Genomic DNA, 22,491 nt, shown 5'->3' with positions numbered 1-22,491 from the left:
CGAGAAAGGTAATGCGCGCCATTTGAGAGTCAGTCGTGTAAACGTTTCTGCTGCATGAGTTTGCGTCTTAAGTCTTTGTGTCTCGAGTTTTTGAAGCGAAGGCATAGATGAATGTTAGAAAGTGGCTAAAAACTACACTGAATGTGTCCAGTGAGTGAGACGGAAGGTTGTTTATCCAGTATATGGATCCCATCAGCATGGATATCAGCCCCTTCTTATTGCAAGCTAACGTGCTCCTCATTAAGAAATAACAGATGTTACGTGTCCGTAAAACAAATGCTTGAAAGAGACATTTACTAGTGAAGCGTTCACGATTATTTTCGTTCTGGCAAGTCTTTCGCATATGACAGTATGGGACCAACAATCCAACACTTCTAATGTGAATAAGAAAACTACATTGAAATCATGTACGGATTTGTGGACTCGTTTGCAGAGAATAACTGCTATCTCACTTTTCTCCAGTCCATCCGTTGTTTGCTTGTCTTGATAACATTTTCCTGTGAGTTCAAGTTTATCACCTGCTGTCTTTTAGTGAGTTATGAGTTGTACTAGTTAAAGTACTTGACTCATATTCGGATGGAGAGGGTTTTAAATTCCCCTCCAGCCATCCAGATTTAGGTTTCCGTGATTTTCGTAATCGATTAAGGAGAATGCCGCGATGGTGCCACCCATAATCAAACAGATTCAGCAGTAATATTCGTTACATAAATGTTGACCTGATGTGTCGAATTTGCAGTCAGCCCTGGGCCAAAGCTCGCCGGGAGCAGACACTTCTCTCTAACTTACTAAAAGGTGTGTAGAAGAACTGACTATGGTACTGTCCAGCAGCCCGACAAAAAGAGTTGCTAAACGAGAGATTATTTATAATTCTGTTCACAGATTCGGGTTGTCCATCAAATTACAAATCGATAAGCGAATGTAATGTAGTGTGAATACATGAACAGAGAGACCTTTCATTGTATAGTTACACAACTGCAGAACTACCACTGCGGCAGTTACATCCATAAAACATCTTGGAGTATGCGTACCAACAGATTTGAAGTGGAACGACCATATGAAATTATTCTCAAGTAAGGCACCTGCTAGTCTCAGATTTATTGGAAAAATCCTCAGGAGACTTAGTCAATCAGCAAGGGAAGTAACTTACTGAATACTTGTTCGACTAATACTTGAATACTGGCCTTCAGTATGGGATCCGTACAAGATACGACTGATAGAAGAAGTAGTGAAGATTCAAATTGCTTCAAATGGCTCTGAGCACTATGGGACTGAACGTCTGAGGTCACCAGTCCCCCAGAACTTAGAACTACTTAAACGTAACTAACCTACGGACATCACACGCATCCATTCCCGAGGCAGGATTCGAACCTGTGACCGTAGCGGTCTCGCGGTTCCAGACTGGAGCGCCTAGAACCGCTCGGCCACTTCGGCCGGCGAAGATTCAAAGAAAGCAGCAAATTTCGTGGTAGGTTCATTTAGTAACCACGAAAGCATCATGGAGATGCTCAGCAAACTACAGTGGCAGACGCTGCAGAGTGCAGCTCAGCGTCACAGTATGGTCTGCTGTAAAAGTTACGAGAGCGTACGTGCCTAGAACAGTCAAGCACTACAATACTTCCTCGTAAGTGTATCTCGCGAGAAGACCATGAAGATAAAACTGAATAGATTCGAGCTCACACGGAGGTTTATCAGCAATCAAACTTCCCGCGAACCATACGCGATCGCAACAGGCATAGGGCGAAGTGACACTAGTACACAAAGTACGCCCCGCCAAGCACCGCTAGGCAGCTTGTGGAGTATAGCTGTAGATGCTGATGGACTTAATTTCAGATTCTCTCTGATTATTCTTTAAAAGTGGATGGAATCAATTACTAACGAAATTGGATCAAACTAATTTTGCTCAGCAGTCAGGGATCACCGTAGGCTTGCCAAATCAGAGGACTGTGGTCTCGTGGGAGTGGAATAAATTTCAAAATCCCGGATTAATTATTCCTGACGTTTCGCAAGATAAGTAAAATACAAAGGCTTCCCAAACCGATAGTATAAAATTCATGCCACTGCTACTTCTTGACGGAGGGACACTAGGTCGTCTCTCCCTTCTCAGAATATCCGCCTCTCCAGTACCGCCCACCTCTGAGCCACGTGGCCAGACTTAGCTGGCCAGAACACATTGTAATGGCTATCCAGTTTAGGTTGGCCATGGGATCATGTACCTGCCGGCGGACCAACGAGTTTAAATGTAAGCTCCTTGCGGCAGACGCTTTGCTATGGTACGGTGTCTACGCTAACAAAAGTGTCGAGAGAGATGTTCGCCATCTCATTCGGTCGCAGTTCTTGGCCGGAGCAAGTAGTCATCCTCACTACCGCAGGTTTTAACGCCATTTCCAAGTCTGTATGCACGCTTCCGATTCCTAGTAGCAGCCATGGTTCACACAGCTCGTGTTAATGCAGCTTTAATCAGTAATAAAGTCACTAGCATTTCCGTCGTGATTTCATAGTGATACAATCGGGTACACGTGATTTTGTAAAGCATGTTTTCGCTATAGGTAATTTGTTCTGCCGCTGCCTGAGCATCAGACATCTCAGTTCGCTTGGCTGCTAATCATTTTACCGTAAATATCAGTGCACTCTGCCTCTAAACATTGGCTGGACGTGCTATTACGTTTAAATAGCTTGTTTCATTTGTGCTGAGCTGCAGAAAGACATTTTCATGCCAGGTTTGAATTAATTATGGGTGGAGTAACTGTTTTTGTATTGTAAAAAGCTACCTCGCACTTCATTGCGTTTTTGGAACAATATATTTAAATTTTTCCCAGATCTGTCTTCGTCCTGGTCTGTAGAATGCTCCTGTTGCCTTCCATAAACGTTCTTTTTAACTATTAGAAATCCCTGCAAGAAGGAACAGAGCCGTTAACTGACCACTGTCAAGACAACAGCCAATTAGCAGGTGAGACGAAATGCTCCAGCTAATTAGGAATCTGGCGGCCAAAGCGTCAATAATTCACCAATCTTATCGCCACGTCCAATTAGCAAAAACGACAGTACCAACAACCCATTTAATGACCACACTGGTCGCTCTGAAGCGCTGTAGATGGTGCAGAACTGGTACCAGATGATCATGCTACCCTCCAACACAATAGTGGAGAAATGTATATGCACCATTCGTTTGTATGGAATCATAATTGTAAGATGAATCGACGTGGAGACGTAACAGAATGTCAGAAAGGAGCTATTGTGTTTGGTCATGTCCATGTTCACACCATAAATGAAGCAGAAAGGGAAAATTATAAATACGTGGCTGCATAAATTCTATATGCAAACAATAGTGTAAATACCTTTCAGTGATTAATGGCTGCTTTCCGGAGATGTCTACTCATCGCACGCTTCAGTTCTAGTAAATCTGCATTTCACTGATAAAATAAGAAACAATAACATTGACAAAGGTATTAGATTACAACGAGGCCGACAACAACATCGAACTTTAGATAGCAAACAGCTATTTTCTAATTTTTGTGTATATGTACTTGTCTTGCGAAGGTACAGTACAATAATAGCTCGAGAGCCTGGAGGATGCGTATTTATTCCCTTGTTCAGAGTTTCGCGGTTAGATTACAATAATGCGATTCATGAGGAGGCTTCTGCGTCTACTTTCTTCCATGTAGCTCTGTTTCTCATTAAAGAAACCTTGTGCACAAGTCTTTCCTAACTGATCACTGTCCTTTGAGCTTTGGCCAAAGGCCGTAGGAATACGGACTATCATGTTCATTTTTAAGTTTAAGGCGCTTTGCCTCCAAGAAATGATATTTTTGGCCCGTACCAAATGGTCGGATACATCGGTGACATATGACAATAACAGACCAACTTGAACAACAGTGCTAGTTTTTGTAGCCATATTAATATCAAAGCATCTTTGACTGAACCAACATATAAACAACTGTACAATCATGTTTAAATGTAAATTTTTTGTCGTGTATATTCGTTTTTAACAAAGAGAATTACTTTTGATGTTCTGTGATAGAAAGATTATTAACTCGCGTTTAGTCTTTATTTAAGAACCGTATTTTGAAATATTGCTAGATATGGGTTTTACAATGCACTAATTACAGGCATGGAATAGTGCACACTTTAATTTTTCTGTTAAATGAAATAATACTTCCGATTTCGGTTTTTTCTTCGTGTAACCATAGTCGAAGGCTCAATTTAAAATATTTTCCAAATTTTTAAAATAAAGCTTGTTGGAGATGTAAAAACTTGTATTTAACTGTATGTGTAAAATTCTAGAAAGTGCAGTTAATGTTTAATTCTAGGACTGTCCATTTGAGAGACTAATGAGTATAGTCAACAAAACATGGAAAAATAAAATTAACAATAAAAAGTAATTCATTCAAGATGTGTAGAGTTTTAAATCTGTAATTAATATGCATTAAAAGAAAAAGACAGCTAATATTATAAGGTGTAGAATAAAAACCCTTTCTAAATGGAGGGGCGTCAAGTTCGGGTTAAAAATATTTATATCGCAGGAAGCAAAGTATACCGTACATTGGATAAGATCGCATATTTTATAAATTAGTGAAACTAGTGAAATAATTACCCTATAACTGTTCATTATGAAATTAAGAATGTGCGATATGGCCCACACTATCGTGCTTTTGTGTCATTGCACAACTTTTTATACCTTCATATTAATATTGACTCCTGAGTCTCTCTACAGTCACTTGATTAGTGGTTGCTGTGTTACAGCTGCCAAAAGGTGTACCATTACCGAAGATGAAATCTGCCAAGCAGCCTTTCGACTAAAGTTCCATTTGCATTCTACCAGCATTATCCAAGGCTTTAGAATAAATATTTCAGGAGCAGTCAACTAATTATTTAACATCAGATAACGTTTGAGGTGAAACCACTCCGGTTTCCGGCAAACTCGCAGCACTACGACTGCTCTTATAAAAGTGACTGACGAACTAAAACAAGTTATGGAAAAATAACAGGTGACTGTTATGTGCTCTTTGAATTTCAGCAATGGTTTCTACACTATCGACTTTGACATTGTACTTGTTAAACACACAAGTCAAAATTTTTCAAGTGCTGTACAACAGTTCCACTCATAACACCCACCTCGCCAACATTATGTAATGATTAGAGCAAAAAGGTCACAGTATCAGGGGTCCTGCAAGGATCAGAATTGGGCCCATTACTTTTCTCATTATACGTTAATGATGCATCAACTATTCTTTCCCACCGCAAATATCACCTATACGCCGAAGGACTTCAGTTATCTCTCAGTGCAAGCCAAACATACCTGTGTTCAGGCCGCCAAAATACCCAGGTATTACAACTATGGTCAACTTAAATTTGAGCGAACACGTAAAAGAAACTCTGGGGATGGCAAACCAAATACGGAGTTTTATTGGCAGAACAGTTACAAGATGCAACAAGTCTACTAAATAGACTGCCTGTACTACGTTCGTCCTTCCTCTTCTGGAACACTGATGCCGGGTATGTGCTACGTACCAGGTAGAATTGGTGGAGGACATCATAAAAGTTCAGAATAGGGCAGCTGGTTTTGTATTGTTGCTAAATATGAGTGTCACATGTATGATACGCGAGTCCGGGTGGCAATTATTAAAACAAGGGCGTTTTTAGTTGCGGAGAGATCTTTTCACAAAATTTCAGTCAACTTCCTCCTCTGCATGCGAAAATATTTTGTTGAAGCCATCACACATAGAGAGAAATGATATTCGTTATAAAGGAAGAGGAATCAGAGGTAGGACATAAAGATTTAAGTGTTCGTATTCCTCCACGCGTTATTCGAGTATGGAACGGCAGAGAAATAGCCTACCGAACACTTAACTGTTAATTGTAGAGTGGACATGTAGATGTAGATGTGGATGTAGATGTAAGCTGCTAGGAAACTTGCCACGAGCAGTGGCTGGTTCCGAGAGTTGAAACGACATAAGAGTGCAATGGTAATGCTACCGAATTCACGGACACTACGCTGGCCACTGTCCTGTGATTTTTCGAAGTGAGATCAAAAAGTTTGGTCCACTGTACCCAAGGCTAATAGAATGAAATTTGTTCATTGGCAGGGAATTCAAACTGAGCCCACCAATGACAGGAAATTCAGTGCCCTCAACGATAAGACTCGGGGAAGAAGAACAAATGTCCCAGGAAGGAACATTCAGGGACGGAAATATTCGAAGTCATGCCAAGTGGTGGGTTCATTCTGTTTCGCATAGGGCATTGTGACTTTGCATTCTGTAGGCATGTGAGTCTGTCTTCTGCTCGATTGTAAATTTTGGGTCTGATTCGTGTACAAACTCATATCTATTGTACTTTTGTGACATCCTCATTTTCCATTCCGTGTCGGATGGTTTTCCTTTGGGTCCTGTGTTTGAGTCCACGGACATTGGACCAGGTTTCCGCTACCTAACCTAAACCTCCGCTTGTAACTAATACGTCACCTCAACAGTCTGATTACTTCAGGCAGAAGACGACGCTTGAGCAATGGAAAAAAGGGACGGCAGCTACAGTCCGGAAAAACAGTGTAGCGCTCACCACCAGGCTGTGGTTTGCTTGGGAGGAAGCAATGGCAGAGAAAGTTTATGCGGGTTGAGAATCATCCGTAATGTCATGGGTACACAGAGCTGTGAAATTAAAAAATGTCACATGTCAATCAACGGCCACGTGATACAAAAACAGCCAGCATGGAGTTTGGCACGTTACGCTGATAACACACCAACGTCCTACGCATGTACGTACCGCCGATTCCATCACGTTGTGAGATAAAATGGTTAACCCACGCCCTAAATGCCAAATAACTGAGTCGTGTCTACGTCAAGTCAAAGTGGCTCTGAAACATTTATATTTATAACTGATACAATAAATGCAAACGAATATCGGTAAATATCGTTACACCCTCTCACCGTTTTAATGAGTTTATTTGCAACATAATTGAAGCTTAGCTTCGGACCATTCCGTAGGATAATATCACCGAGAGCAGCGTGCAGAAGCCGTGTATATAACTCAATGTGCACTATGTGGAACTGAAATTACGCAGATCTATACCGAAAATTTCCTTGGATTTTATGCATCTCATTACATCGGTGCTATTGGTGGTGATTTCAGCCTAGGCCCTGACAATACTCTACCATAGAGCCACTTACCTTGCACGAATATCTCCAGCATTAAATAATTCAGTTCAAGGAGTATCCCTTTCAGTCTCTTCACCTGAAACTCAGATACAGTCCTTGAGAACCTCTCGGTACGCACGTTTCTTTTCACTTTGCTTCTCCCTAGCCTTTGCCACAGTGAGGACTACTTCACTTGCAGCTAAAAAAGTTAAATCTGTCTTCTACCAGAAACCTAGGTATAATACCTCTGTGCTGTATTAGGCTTGATCCTATGGGTGACAGTACACTTTTTAGTACCTTCGCCCTGTGAGCTGACTTACCAAGAAAATTGCAGTGGGATGGAAAGCTTAACGTGAATTTCTAACCGCAGCGTAATTTAGTATTTTCACTTATACAAATCATTGTCCAATGTAAAAGAAGCATAATATAAGTACCATAAAATTTCATAGCATCTAGAGTCCACAGTGGGACAAATAATGGGTAAATAGAAGAACGAGGAAGAGGAACAAAATAATTGTTACGTGGAGACGATGAAGCATATACTGGATACTAGTCTTCCATTAAAATTTGAAAGCGGATATTATTAGATAGGTACACGCACTGTATCTCTCGCGTACGTCCACTTGTCATGCAATCGAAGCAATACACAGCGAGCGGACAAACATACATAACGTGAAAAACTTCATTCTCAGTCACTTAGAGTGATGAAAATGTTCGGCCACTATGACGTAGAGGAAACACATTTCAGTGCTTAGAAGGCTTATCTCCGACACATGGAGATAAATTTAGTCCAGCAGATAACTAAATAGCTTCACCTTATTTAGTATTCTGGAGATAAACGTTACGATTGATACAGCGATAGACGCAGTTACTCGGTGGCATTTCCTGCTAACATATGATCAAAAATGTTCCTCCGTAGTGTGTATCACTTTGTTTGTCTTGGCTCGTATCAGCAGATAAAAGAGGGAAGTACTCCACACCACCGATTCGGAACTGATAGGAGGTTCCACGAAATGGCTAGGGCTCTGGAACGTTGATTAGATATTACACAACAAGGGGAGAAATGTCAGATTGGTGAATCAATCCGATTTCCGCTCTCAAGAAGGAAAAGTGAAAGTCGATGGTCCTTATATCTATGTTCACAGGAATGCTTTCCATAGTCATAGCATTTTGACGACAATTTTACTTCTAAGGCATGTCAGTGTATAACATGGCAAAAGTAGATATATTTTGGAATTCCAATGTAAAAAATTGTTTCTTATTCAGCTATTAATCCATAAATTGTAACTTCAGTAGTTAATTTCAAATTATTTTCATAAAAATAATAAGATTGAAGTCAGATTGCAAGCTACGTATAAATGATTTATTCCTATTTAAGGTTACATGATGTTTGCCTGCACATTACGAAAGAGTACACCGGCGTCAATTTAATAGCAACGAACACATTAGGCATTACCAATAATCATTCTACGAATGAACATATTTAAATTTAAAAGACCAACCAAGTAAACAGGTTGCCAGTTTATAATGAAAAGTAAAGAAAAAGGAGACACTGACGTTAGTTATTTAGATCTCTTTAAGAATACGAAGTAAACAAAAAAGGAACGTCAGTTCGCATTCCGGAAAAACACGGGAGCGCCAGAAACAATACTGACCATACGACGTATCTTAGAAGATAGGTTGAAGAAAGACAAGTCTACGTTCATACGATTTGTAGACTTGGAGAAAGCTTTTAATAATGTTGACTGGAGTATACTCTTTGCAATTCTAAAAGTGGCTGGGATTAATACAGGGTGTGAAAGTTTATTCACAACTTGTATAGAAGCTAAACTGCAGTTACAAGAATCGAACGGTATGAAAGGGAAGCATCAGTTGAGCAGGGGGTATGGCAGGAATGCAGCCTATCACCGCTATTATCCAATCTCTGCGTTAGTAAACCATTAAAGGAAATCAAGGAGAAATTAGGAAAAGGAGTTAAAATTCACAATATTTGACATTTGGTGACAACATTATAATTTTGTCAGAAACAGCTGAGGGTGTGGCAGGGAAGATCAATGGAACGGATAGTGTTTTAAAAAGAAGTTATGAGATGAACACCATAAAAGTAAATCTATAGCAGTGAAATATAATAGAATTAAATCAGGTGACGCGAAGGGAATTACGTTAGAAAATGAGACACTAAAAGTAGTAAATAAGTTCTTCTATTTGGGCAGTAAATGACTGAGAATGAGAAAAGTAGATAGGATACAAAATTTAGACCGACATTAGCATGAAAATATTTCTGAAATAGAATAAATTGTTAATATCAAATATGAATGTCCAGGTAATTATGTAAGAGTTGAAGATAAAGAAGAGGGAGTGCAATGATAGAGAAGACGATAGAGCAAATACAGGGTATGATAATCTTTAAGCTTATTGGCAGGTAGTCATCATAATTGTTTTTTGTCAGGAGGGGTATGGTCAAAGCAGCGTACGTCACAAATGAATAGCACAGAAGCATTCGTCGCCAGTTCGCGACTTCCTGGGCTTTCGTACGAAAATCCTTGGAGCATAGTATCACCATAATCAAACATGGGACGTATTAGTATCTCTATATGCTGCTTTTAAGCTAGGAAGAAAATTAATTTTTATATTGCTGTAAAGAATGAAATAACGCTGACACCGTCCCACAGACTGCAGCTGCGTGTTCAGACCAGTCTAAGTGATGATTCGGAATTATTCTCAAGTTTTTTGCATGGGAAGAAAGGGTTATTTATGTGACGTCTGGGATTAGTGGTGCAGGGGATTCTCTGTGCTGAGTCTTTTGTGAGCGACTAAGGTTGCTTACGTTGCGTTAGTTTTCAAACTTACATTGTGCACCCACCGTGATAAGGCAAGTAAAACAACATTTACATTTTGTGTGATTTATCGTGTACTTGATATTACACGCTGAATTTTCTTGAGAAACGTCTGTGAATGCGTCTAGATGTCCCTTCTCTGCATTTCTGAGTCTACAACAAAGCTGTAGTTAAACAGCGGATCTTTTTGTTAGTAATGAGAATGCCTTTAAGCTTCAGGTCCGGAGGAAACTTGGTGGCGTCCCTCAGCTGTCAGTCAGTCTTCAAATGCGACACCTCTTCCAGAGCGGACAACAACACTTGTAAACCGCACGTCTCTTCCGCGGGAAGGCTCATGATAACAAGTCACGGCTCAGGTGAATCCCTGCATTTCGGAGCATCGGGCCAAAAGTTTTAGAATTGAATAGAAGGGGACTAAACTATCATTACTAACATGCTGAAATGCAATGAATTCTACAAGGCCATTGCTTTCACTGTATACTGATGCTTCAGAAACACATGCTTTTTGACGAAATGTGCATCGGAGGTTCAGGCGAATCGGCCTGGGTGTCATACAACCGGCAGTGTGTATCTTACTCATAGCAGAGCGAAGACGGACTTGATTTTTTCCAAAGTCGGCATCAATCAGATTGGGTCATGACTGAATGATGGAATAAGTTCTATAGAAGTTAATCCTGCTAATGTAACTTCCTGGCAGATTAAAACTGTGTGCCGGACCGAGACTCGAAGTCGGGACCTTTGCCTTTCGCGGGCAAGTGCTCTACCAACTGAGCTACCCAAGCACGACTCACGCCCCGTCCTCACAGTTTTACTTCTGCCAGTACCTCGTCTCCTACCTCCAAACTTTACAGAAGCTCTCCTGCGAACCTTGCAGAACTAGCACTCCTGAAAGAAAGGATATTGCGGAGACATGGCTTAGCCACATCTCATTCTGGAATCGTGTTTATAGTTGCAGAAGTATTCTCATATCATATTCGTGCGAAGGGTAAGTGGTAGCCAGTACACTCACAGAAGCGCCGTAGAAATACACTATGTGATCAAAAGTATCTGGACACCTGGCTGAATATGACTTACAAGTTCGTGGCGCCCTCCATCGATAATTCTGGAATTCAATATGGTGTTGGCCCACCCTCAGCCTTGATGACAGCTTCCACTCTTGCAGGCATACGTACAATCAGATGGTGGAACGTTTCGTGGAGAAGGCAGCCCATTCTTCACGGAATGCTGCACTGAGGAGAGGTATCGATGTCGGTCGGTGAGGCCTGGCACGAAGTCGGCGTTCCAAAACATCCCATAGGTGTTCTATAGGATTCAGGTCAAGATTCTGTGCCGGCCAGTCCACAGGATGTTACTACCATGTAACCATTCCGCCACAGGCCGTGCATTAAGAAAAGGTGTCGATATTGTTGAAAGATGAAATTGCCATCCCCAAATTGCTTTTCAAGAGTGGGAAGCAAGAAGGTGCTTAAAACATCAATGTAGGCCTGTGCTGTGATTGTGTCGCAAGCCCCCTCCATGACAAACACGACCACACCATAACAGCATCGCCTCCGAATTTTACTCTTGGCACTACACACGCTGGCAGATGACGTTCACCGGGCATTCGCTATACCCACACCCTGCTATTGGATCGCCACATTGTGTACCGTGATTCGTCACTCCGCACAACGTTTTTCCACTGTTCAATCGTCCAATGCTTACGCTCGTTACACCAAGCGAGGCCTCGTTTGGCATTTACCGGCGTGATGTGTGGCTTATGAGCAGCCTCTCGACCATGAAATCAAAGTTTTCTCACCTTCCACATAACTGTCATAGTACTTGTAAGGGATCCTTATGCAGTTTGGAATCCCTGTGTGATGGTGTGGATAGATGTCGGCCTATTACACATTACGAGCCACTTCAGCAGTCGGCCGTCTCTGTGAGTCAACAGACGAGGTCGGCCTGTACCCTTTTGTGCTGTACGCGTCGCTTCACGTTTCCACTTCACCATCACATCGGAAACAGTGGACCTAGGGATGTTTAGTAGTGTGGAAATTTCGTGTACAGACTTACGACACAAGTGACACCCAATCACCTGCCCACCATCGAACTCCGTGAGTTCCGCGGAGGGCACCATTCTGCTCTCTCACGATGTCTAATGAGTACAGAGGTTGCTGATATGGAGTACCTGGCAGTAGGTGGCAGCACTATGCACGTAATATGAGAAACGTATGTTGTTGGGGGTGTTTGGATACTTTTGATCACATAGTGCAGCCGGCCGTTGTGGCCGAGAGGCTCTAGGCGCTTCAGTCCGGAACCGCGTGACCGCTACGGTCGCAGGTTCGAATCCTGCCTGGGGCATGGATGTGTGTGATGTCCTTAGGTTAGTTAGATTTAAGTAGGTCTAAGTTCTAGGGGACTGATGACCTCAGATGTTAAGCCCATAGTGCTCAGAGTCAGTTGAACCATTTTCACATAGTGTAGTAAATTCTGGTGACAGTATAATCCGTATTTAAGGGGAAATAGCGTTTTATAGGTTGAGGATAAGCATCACATCTTCATAGTTGGTCAGAGGAATAGCTTGCAAGCTCAGAAGTATAGGGCTATCGAAATGCCACCACATATACACACATCAATAGAAGGTTTTGCATCACCCCAGTTCCCAGAACTCCTGAAGATAGACGTTGACTGTGGGTATTGTATCACACACACACTCCCTTTCACTGTTCAGAGATGTCAATAAACCCGCCCAAAGATGTAAACAACCATGTATGAACAGCACCTATTAGACGGAGCGGTTCCGACAGTCGATCAGTTTCAGTCATTCCACCAGGAAGGAGGTACACGGCTCGTGCTGCCTGGAGTTCAACCATGCTTAGACGGTCAATACCGCGGTTGGATCGCGTCCGCATTGTTACTTTGTGCCGGGAAGGTCTCTCAACAAGGGAAGTATCCAGACGTCTCGGAGTGAATCATAGCGATGTTGTTCGGACATGGAGATGATACAGACAGACAGGAACTGTCAATGACATGCCTCGCTCAGGCCACCCAAGGGCTAACCGCTACCTACAGATTATGACTCGGAGGAATCCTGACAGCTTCGCCACCATATTGAATAATACCTTTCGTGCTCCCACAGGACGTCATGTTACGACTCAACCAGTGCGCAATAGGCTGCATGATACGCAACTTCACTCTCGACGCCCATGGCGAGGTCCATCTGTGCAACCACGACACCATGCGGCGCGGTACAGATGATCCCAACAGTATGCGGAATGGATCGCACACGATTGGCACCACGTTCTCTTCACCGATGAGTGTTGCATATGCCTTCGACCAGACAGTCGTCGTAGACGTGTTTGAAGGCAAATCGGTCATGCTGAATGCCTTAGACACACTGCCCAGCGATTGCAGCAAGGTGAAGGTCCCCTGATGTTTTGGGGTGGCATTATGTGGGGCCGGCGTACGCCGCTAAAGGCCATGGAAGGCGCCTTAACGGCTGTACGATACGTGAATGCCATCCTGCGACCGATAGTACAACCATATCGGCAGCATATTGGCGAGGCATTCGTCTTCATGGACGAGAATTCGCGCCCCCATCGTGCACATCTTGTGAATGACTTTCTTCAGGATAACGACGTCGCTCGACTAGAGCGGCCAGCATGTTCTCCATACATGCAGCCTATCTAAAATGCCTGGGATGGATTGAAAAGGGCTGTTTATGGACGACGTGGCCGACCAACAACTCTGAGGGATCTACGCCGAATAGCCGTTGAGAAGTGGGACTATCTGTACCAACAGTGCCTTGATGAACTTGTGGATATTATGCCACGACGAATACAGGTATGCGTCAGTGCAAGAGGACGTGCTACTGGGTATTAGAGGTACAGGTGTGTATAGCAATCGTTGTACGGTGGTAGAACTCTTCCAGATCTTTGCTGAGTTCGTTTTCAGGAATAAGGCGAACTGTCGTGGAAGACCATGCCACGTTGCTTATTACGAATTTGTGATAGATAGAAGTAATCATCTCTCATACTGAATGTTTAGGGAAGATATTCCCAGCCTTGTCATCTTTCTTAAATGTATAAAACTAGTATCACAGCTTTAGTAAATACTTATTTTGCACGCTGTTGTATTCTGAAGGTCTAGTGTTTGATCTGCATTGCTCTGTAACTCTTCCGATATACTTTTCAAAACATGTGCTCTCAGCTCTTGACTATGCATAACAACAGGACATAACTGTGTCGGGTCTTTATTCTTCGAAATCTGAAATCAAGTGCACTGACTGTATTTTAAACGTTATTACACGTGGTACACTAGACAAAGACACACGTTTTGAAGTATGTACTACGAATTATGGCTTTCTATTTTAGAGTTTGGCCGTAACGATATAGAGACTAGTGTATCAGCTTTTCGAAAGGAATATAGCAAATTCATACATGACGGAATGTCGTAACGTACCAAAATCCAAATTAATACGTAGCTGTATCTATATAAATCAGTCAGTACGTTACAGATTAAACAAACTTCAAGTCGTATCCATTTAAAACAATAGTACTCCAGCACAATCACAGACACATTTAAAGCAAGATGAATTAGTAAAGACATGGTGAATAAATGAGAGCAGAAATTGTATTGGTCGTTGCAGAAAGTTCTCGAGTCAACTGTTTTACGAAAACAAGTTATATATTTGAACTGGATGATGAAAGGTAACTGGATTAATACGTAGAAGAAGGGCAATTTGTCAAACATCATCACTATCGGAGCTCAAAATCTTAACCGCATGCAGGAAGGTGATTGTTCATTAGCTCGTGCTCTCTTAGAATTACTACAGGGTGTCCCAGAATCTTCGAGGGATTGTAGAGGGTGTCCTGAAGAACAAATCGAGGATAGGAACCCGTGTCCAGAAACATTATCCAACGATGCTACAGAGTGTCGAAGTTATAGGCACAACATCTGCCACTACGCCACCACTTTGTCTGCAAACGAGACTTTGTATGCTGACAGAAAGTAAGCGGAACGTCTCACAGTGTTGTTTGTTGTTCTGCGATCACGGCTGATTGCCACGATAGCCAGTGGGGAAGATGGAGCTAGTTGCTGCATAGAAAGTCTCCATTTCCTATCAATGCAATTCTTTTTTGCCTCAGTTGATGATGGTTTTGGACATGGGTTTCTGGCTGCAGTTTATTTTCCTCCTAGAAACCTCTCAAATCATCAGTGGTTTTCTGTTATTGGAGAAAAATAAACTGCCGATGGAGCCCTGTGTCCGAAACCATCTTCCACCAAGGCAACAGACGATCACATTCATAGGACTATGCAGCAGCTAGCGCCATCTTCTCCACTGGCGAGTGCGGCAATCACTAGCGACCACTGAAATACAAACAACATTGAGAAACCTTCCTCCTACAGTCCGTTGGCGTATCAAGCTAAAGGGCGGCTTAGCGGCAGGCGCCGGCTCCTTATACTTCGACGCTCTTTAGCGTGGTTGGATGGCGTTTCAGGTCACGTGTTCCTGTCCTCGATTTTTTCCTCAAGATTCCCACTACAACCATGTGAAGTTTGTCGCAATATTTCTGGAACCCCTGTGTATTGAAGTGTGTTTAACTGAAAACACAAGATATAAGTAGCCTCTCGCTTCTCTTACACATAGTTTTCCTGTTCAGGTTTGACAGACTGTGACAGTCCGTTGTTATGTTTCAAATATTTGGTCATTATTGTCGCATTTAGAAGTCATTTTCAAGGTGTTATAAATTATGTGTGATTCTTCTTTACACTCTGAAATACGTATCACATTGCAGAAAAAGGAATGTTATTCGTGATTCAAAAGTGAAAGGAGTGGAATATGTGAATTGGAAAGCAAACAAAATTCCGCATCGAGGTAAAGAAAAGACTGGAAGTGAATGAATTACATGAAATTAATTTATATAAGCAAGTAAATGCATTTATCTATACAGTGTGCAGTTTAATCATCATTGTAATTTATAACTTCGACTGATTTAGGTGTAAGAAATGCTGTTTTCTACTGGAGGATGAAGATGCAAAGATAAATATTGTCGCTCACTAAAAAAATTTCTATGATAAATATCAACAAGACATCTTCCTCCAAGGGCTGATCAAAATTGAAGATGTGAAAAGCAGAAGATTCCGAAAAGGGATGTACTGGTTTCAGCTGTTTCGTCACTACAGGCAAGACAAAACCAAAAGAATATAAATAAGGCTTCATTATCCTGCAGGGCGTAACAGGGGTTTTGCAAGTTCAAGGCAAAATTCCTCATGATCTTAGTAGGGATCATATAAATGGCAAAGCCATACCAGAAGAAATTGGTCAAAGGTCAGTACTCAAAATTAATTCTTTTCCAAAGAAGACTACACATTATTCTGAAAAGATGTTTCACTACTGCTTTCTGCCATTAATGTTACTCTTAAAAATCATTCTTCAGACGTATAACTTTCATTAATTTCAGAGTTTTGTATGATCTATATATCAAAATCCGTGTAAATATTTGTGCTTGGCGAATTATTAACAAACGTGTAAAAAATGTGTGTGTCTAAATTAATCTCAGTTTGCGAGGTTCGATTACGTTGATTAGAAAGAAAATTTATTTGAGAAGTTGTGGAAAAAAGGTGTTTGCGAGTGGGTGGCTGGACAGAGAGCAGACGAGAGCCTCGGCGACCTTCAGACGTGCGGGCCACGTCATCGGAACACAGCTCGGTCAACGCTCGACGCAATCTCCAGCCGATCTTGCGCGCATAGTAACTCACGTATACTGGGAGGTGACGCCGTGGTACAGACACAAAAACTATATTCGCGAACAGCACGATTCATTTTCCGTCTTATCATTCCGCTAATTACTGTAGGCGTAGGCAGCGACATCCTGAAAAGGATGCGTCAATTTCCGGCCCCAAACTTTTTCCATTTCGAGCTGGTGGTCTGCTTCTAATAATCTTGTAGAGACGTTAGGAAGTAATACTCCTTCGATTTCCTCGACAACGATGTGATTGGAGAAGTACAAGCGTCAATCAGACAAAGATGGGGAGAAGAACCGATCACGACCTTTTTAATGGAGTCATAGTAGCATTCTCCTCAAGTGAATAGGAAAACCACCGTAAACCTAAATCAACATGACTTAGCTGGTTTAGAAATCCGCACGTTGTGAATGATCTCCACTGCATCATTTAACTCGACGTCCATCCATATTTAGTAACCGTCATATACGGAAGTACAACTAATCGTATAGTGGTTACCTGCTGGTAGCACTACCGTGATGACAGTCAGATCCATATCGAATCCATGGTTAACGATCATTGCTCCACCCAGTTTGAAAGAGTTTATTGGGCCACTTCACAAATTAATTTAGGGATTGCCGGCATGATTCTCCTTATCTCCCACACGGAAACAAACTAAAAACAGGTAAACATTAAAATAAGTAGCTTGGACGATTCACAGTCAAGTAGAAAACGACACATTTATCCCAATTTAAAGTAATGTTACATAGGGCATCCGCCACATCGACAAACGCAAGTTCGCAACCCCTAAAGACTCATCAAGCAGAAACTTACTTGGTTGTTCTTTAGTATCAAAAGGAAGAAAAGTAATGCATGGATATTTGCTCTCAATGCAGGTGGTGGAGGGAACGTTGTAAAATTAGTGGAACCTCCGACATTGTGCGAAACTTACTTTTTTGGCTTCAATTAGCATTATGAAACTTTTCTAAAAGTAGAAATTAAATCCTACGGAAACAGGCCACAATATCCTGTAGGGAACTTGTGTATCTTTAACTGCACCTCCGCTTTACGAACACATAGATGATCAATCCGTCACTTAGGAGTACGTAGGCAATTTCCGAACAATAACTTGTATTCTTGTCTACGTTAGGTTTAACATATTTGAGCGGCAACCTGGTTACCATTCTGAGACGAAACTTTATGTTGTATCTTGCTGAGCTGATACCAGACCAGGAACCCTTCTCCCAATAAATCTCTAAATCGAAGAAGGAATACACCACTAGAGTCAAGATCTTAGCTGTATTCGTGACTGCATGTAGCAACAACATGAAGCAAATGCCAGCAAAAGTTCTGTACCACAATCGAGAACTGAAACTAAATCTCTTCTGGCACTTAACATCTGAGGTCATCAGTCCCCTCGACTTATAACTACTTAAAACTAACTAACCGAAGGACATCACACACTTCCATGCCCGAAGCAGGATTCGAACTTCAACCGTAGCAGCAGCGCGGTTCCGGAATGAAGCGCCTAGAACCGCTCGGCCACAGAGACCGGCCCATTACTTATCTTCAAGTAATAAAGGAACATCGCTTCAGTATGCTCTGAAAGACAACACTCTTTCAAAAAAATGGTTCAAATGGCTCTGAGCACTATGGGACTCAACTTCTGAGGTCATTAGTCCCCTAGAACTTAGAACTAGTTAAACCTAACTAACCTAAGGACATCACACACATCCATGCCCGAGGCAGGATTCTAACCTGCGACCGTAGAGGTCTCGCGGTTCCAGACTGCAGCGCCTAGAACCGCTCGGCCACTTCGGCCGGCAAACACTCTTTCAATAGGCCAATACCGATTTCATTTACAGTTTTTGAAAGTGATAATTCTGCTCAGCACTTAAAGCAAACAGTCCCGGCGTGTATTCCTGTGCACATGCTACAGTTTGCATAGGGAGGGACTTGGGGCAAAACTGACCCTTGTATGGGAAACATACAGGGTCTTTAACTTATGAGTAAGAGGTGTTGTGATATTTCATTAATTCAGTGAAAAAGCTGAGGAGCTCATCAAATGCGTTGCAGAAGTACTACCTTAGACTGCAGGATCCTGTGGGAAATACGCCAAGAACACTACGAATCTCTCAGCTACATTAATTTACATCCAACGACATGGAGACCCTCCAAACTAGTTATGAGCATCATCATGTAGAAGGATAATTAGTGACTCTATTCAATGTGGCGTAGTAGAAGCGAAACAACGTGATAATAGTGTAGTTGGCGCTCAGTGTCTTTTGAGTGGACGCGCATTTGTTTTGACAGAACGGCAGTCAAACTCCCCGTAAGCCTAAGTGGCGATGCTTCAGTTACACAAAGAAGCGCGCCCGCCGTGGCACGACAGCGCAGACAAAGAAGCTAGTGAGCGCAGCATTCCTTTGTGCTTTTCACGGCGACCCACGCGCGGGTGATGCAACCGTCTGCCCGCAGATACCCGCCGCGCAGCGCGCACGTGCAAAACTCGTTACGACATGGCGCTGGCCCCGTTATCATCGCCCAATCGAATACCGTCACTCAATCCGGATATTACTCACTAACACCTTCTCACACTAATATACTACAGTCATCACATAGTTTTACAGTTCTCTTGTAGTTACCGCCTTCTCAATATCGTGTCTAATCACAAGAGTTACGATAGAGCAAACAGCTCCGCATGTCCTTTATAGATTTGACTATTCACTGTAGTACCACGCGGAATGCTGTTTTTCTTCCTGGTTCTCCTCTAAGCTCCTAATTCGAATTTACTCCATGACAATCTGACATCTTCAACGATCACAAGCGACAGCACAGGAGACGTTTTGAATAGATCTCAGACATTTTGTAAACCTAGTATAAATTCTGTCACAGACAGCAAAGGACTTACAAAAAAATGGTTCAAATGGCTCTGAGCACTATGGGACTTAACATCTTAGGGCATCAGTCCCCTAGAACTTAGAACTATTTAAACCTAACTAACCTAAGGACATCACACACATCCATGCCCGAGGCACGATTCGAACCTGCGACAGTAGCAGTCCCACGGTTCTGGACTGCAGCGCCTAGAACCGCACGGCCAGCGCGGCCAGCAAAAGGACTTAAACAAGAGGTTAAATGGAACGATTAGTGTGTAGCAAATAGGTTATAAGATGAGCATCAACAAAAATAAAACAAGGGCAATGGATTTCAGTCGAATTAAAACAGATGATGCTAAAGGAATTACATCAGTAAATGCAACATTAAAAGTAGTAGATGTGTTTCGCTATTTAGATGAAAAAAGTCTGACGATAGTCCAAGTAGAGATGATATAAGATTAGACTGGCTATAGCACGAACCCCATCTCTGAAAAACAGAATTTATTAACATTTAATACTAATTTAGGTGTTAGATATTTTGTATTGAATGTAGCCTAATGCGCAAGTGAAATGAGGACGATAAACTGTTCAGACAGTAAGATAAGTTTTCGAAATGTGGCAGATTAGATAGATGGTTCTACTAACTAATGAAGTGATACTGAATCGCATAGGGGGAGAATTATGGCACAGCTATATGAAAGAATGGTCGGTTGATAGGATACGTAATTAGTAATGACGGAATCGTCAATTTGGTAAGAATGGGAAATGGGAAATTGAGAAGAGGGTGGAGGGTAAAAATAGCAGAGGGAGATCAAAGAAAGAATATAGTAAGTAGATTGAAATGGTTGTAGGATGCAGTAGTTATTCGGAGATGAAGAAGCTTTGCTCGAGATGAAGTGACATGGAGAACTGCGTAAAAATGTGGGGCATTTGTACCGAAAGGGGGAGGGAGGGGGGAAATGTGTGGCATTGAAACGTGTGTTTAGTAACTCCCACAAAGTTGCGCACTTGGAAAAGTTGTCTGTAGGACAAAAGGCCAACCACCAATTGCTAAGCGCTGAGGAGGGGGGGCAAGGAACCCTTCCGACACCTGTCAGAGTTCGCGTGAGGCCTGCAAACACTGATGCAGCAGTGTCGTGTCACTCAGCTGTTTTGTTTTGATGCACAAGCAAATTATACCGCAGACTGCTGTTACACGGTTCAACGTGTTTCTTTCGCATGTTGTCTTATTGTTTTCACTGCATGGTAAATATCTGTGCCTTATACTCAGGTTCATCTCAGCATATAGGACGCGGAATGTTCGTTTTGTTTTGTAGATTTCTGGTACGTAAACAGCTGTCTTTCACTGAGGTTAGTGAAACAGTTGCTCTGTCAGGAGATGGCAGGTCACAGCGATACGTTGCGGGCATGTTACACATGTCACCGAGTGTGGCAGGAAGTGTGCTGCAGCAACACTGAGAGGCAGATCTTTCCGTGCAACGTCCAGGTCAGGGCCGTCGCTGTTGCACTACACAACGGGAGGATCACGTTATTCTGCTGCAGGCAATCCGGGACTGATGAGCAGCAGCATGTATTCTACCCGATCGTCATGCTGCTGTTACTCGTTGACTGTTATCAATACCTTGGTGGAAGCCACTCTGGGATGGAGCCAGAAGGCCCCGGGACTCAAGGAGCAAACACACCCGCCGGCTCACTATGATTTCGAGCAACTTGCATAGAACGTTGGAGAGACTAATGGGGTGGTAGCTGTCCATCTCTAGAAGGTTCTTACCAGGTTTCAACACTGGGACGATGACGCTTTCCCACCATTGTGATGGGAAGTCGCTCTCGCTCCAGATGCGGTTGAATATGGCAAGGATGTGATGCTGGTAATCCACTGAGAGATATTTAAGCATTTAATAGTGAATACGGTCTGCCCAGGAGCTGTATCAGGGTAATGAGCAAGGGGACTGAGCAATTCCCACTCACTGAATCGAGCATCTTAAGGCTCAAGGTGACGTGTAGTAAATAATAAACGCTTTCGTTCCACCTGACGTTTTTGGATAAGAAAGGTTGGTTGATAACACTCGGACCCTTAAGTTCGAGCATAATGCGCAGCAAAATGTTCGTTAACTGCGTCTACGTTGGTATAGATAGCTCTATCTATGGCAAGTCCAGGTACACCTGCAGGAGTCTGAAATCCATAAAGGTATCTTAACTTTGTCCTGACCTGAGAAGGAAAGGAAAAGGATCCAGTGGTTGATACATACTGTTCCCAGCACTCGTGCTTCCGCCTCTTTATTAGCTGGAAGGCCTGGGTACTGATACATGAGACATGTACCCGTATGCCGGCACGGTAGCTCAGCGTGTTCGGTCAGAGGGTTAGCTGCCCTCTGTAATAAAAAAACTGAGTTAATAGATCACCAACGACTTAAAAGGGTGTCTTAGGACATCCGCTCCGATCAGATTCAACGAACAAAAACGAACAAAATGAGATTAAAAAAAAAGGGGGTAGCGTCTTTGACTCATAATCAAAAAGGTCTTCGGTCCCGGGTTCGATCCCCGCCACTGCTTAAATTTTGATAAATAATCAGCATTGGCGGCCGAAGACTTCCGGCTTAAGAAGTCAGCCTCATTCTGCCAACGGCCTTGTCAAAGAGGACGGAGGAGCGGATAGAGGTTGAGGCACTCTCTTGTCCTAGGGGTGGGAAATTGCCCCTAAAGGCGGAAGAATCAGCAATGATCAACGACATGAGGATGCAGAAGGCAATGGAAACCACTGCATTAAAGACACGTAACGTGTGTCCACAGGGCATGTGGCCTGTAACTGAAGAAGTGTCATGATGATCTCTCCATTGGCAAAAGATTCCGCAATAGTCCCCCATTCGGATCTCCGGGAGGGGACTGCCAAGGGGGAGTTTACCATGAGAAAAAGATTGAATAATCGACGAAAGGATAACGTTC

Source organism: Schistocerca cancellata, chromosome 4, assembly GCF_023864275.1.
Source record: "Schistocerca cancellata isolate TAMUIC-IGC-003103 chromosome 4, iqSchCanc2.1, whole genome shotgun sequence".
NCBI classification, from domain to species: Eukaryota; Metazoa; Arthropoda; class Insecta; order Orthoptera; family Acrididae; genus Schistocerca; species Schistocerca cancellata.
Note: the sequence above shows the minus strand (reverse complement) of the source record.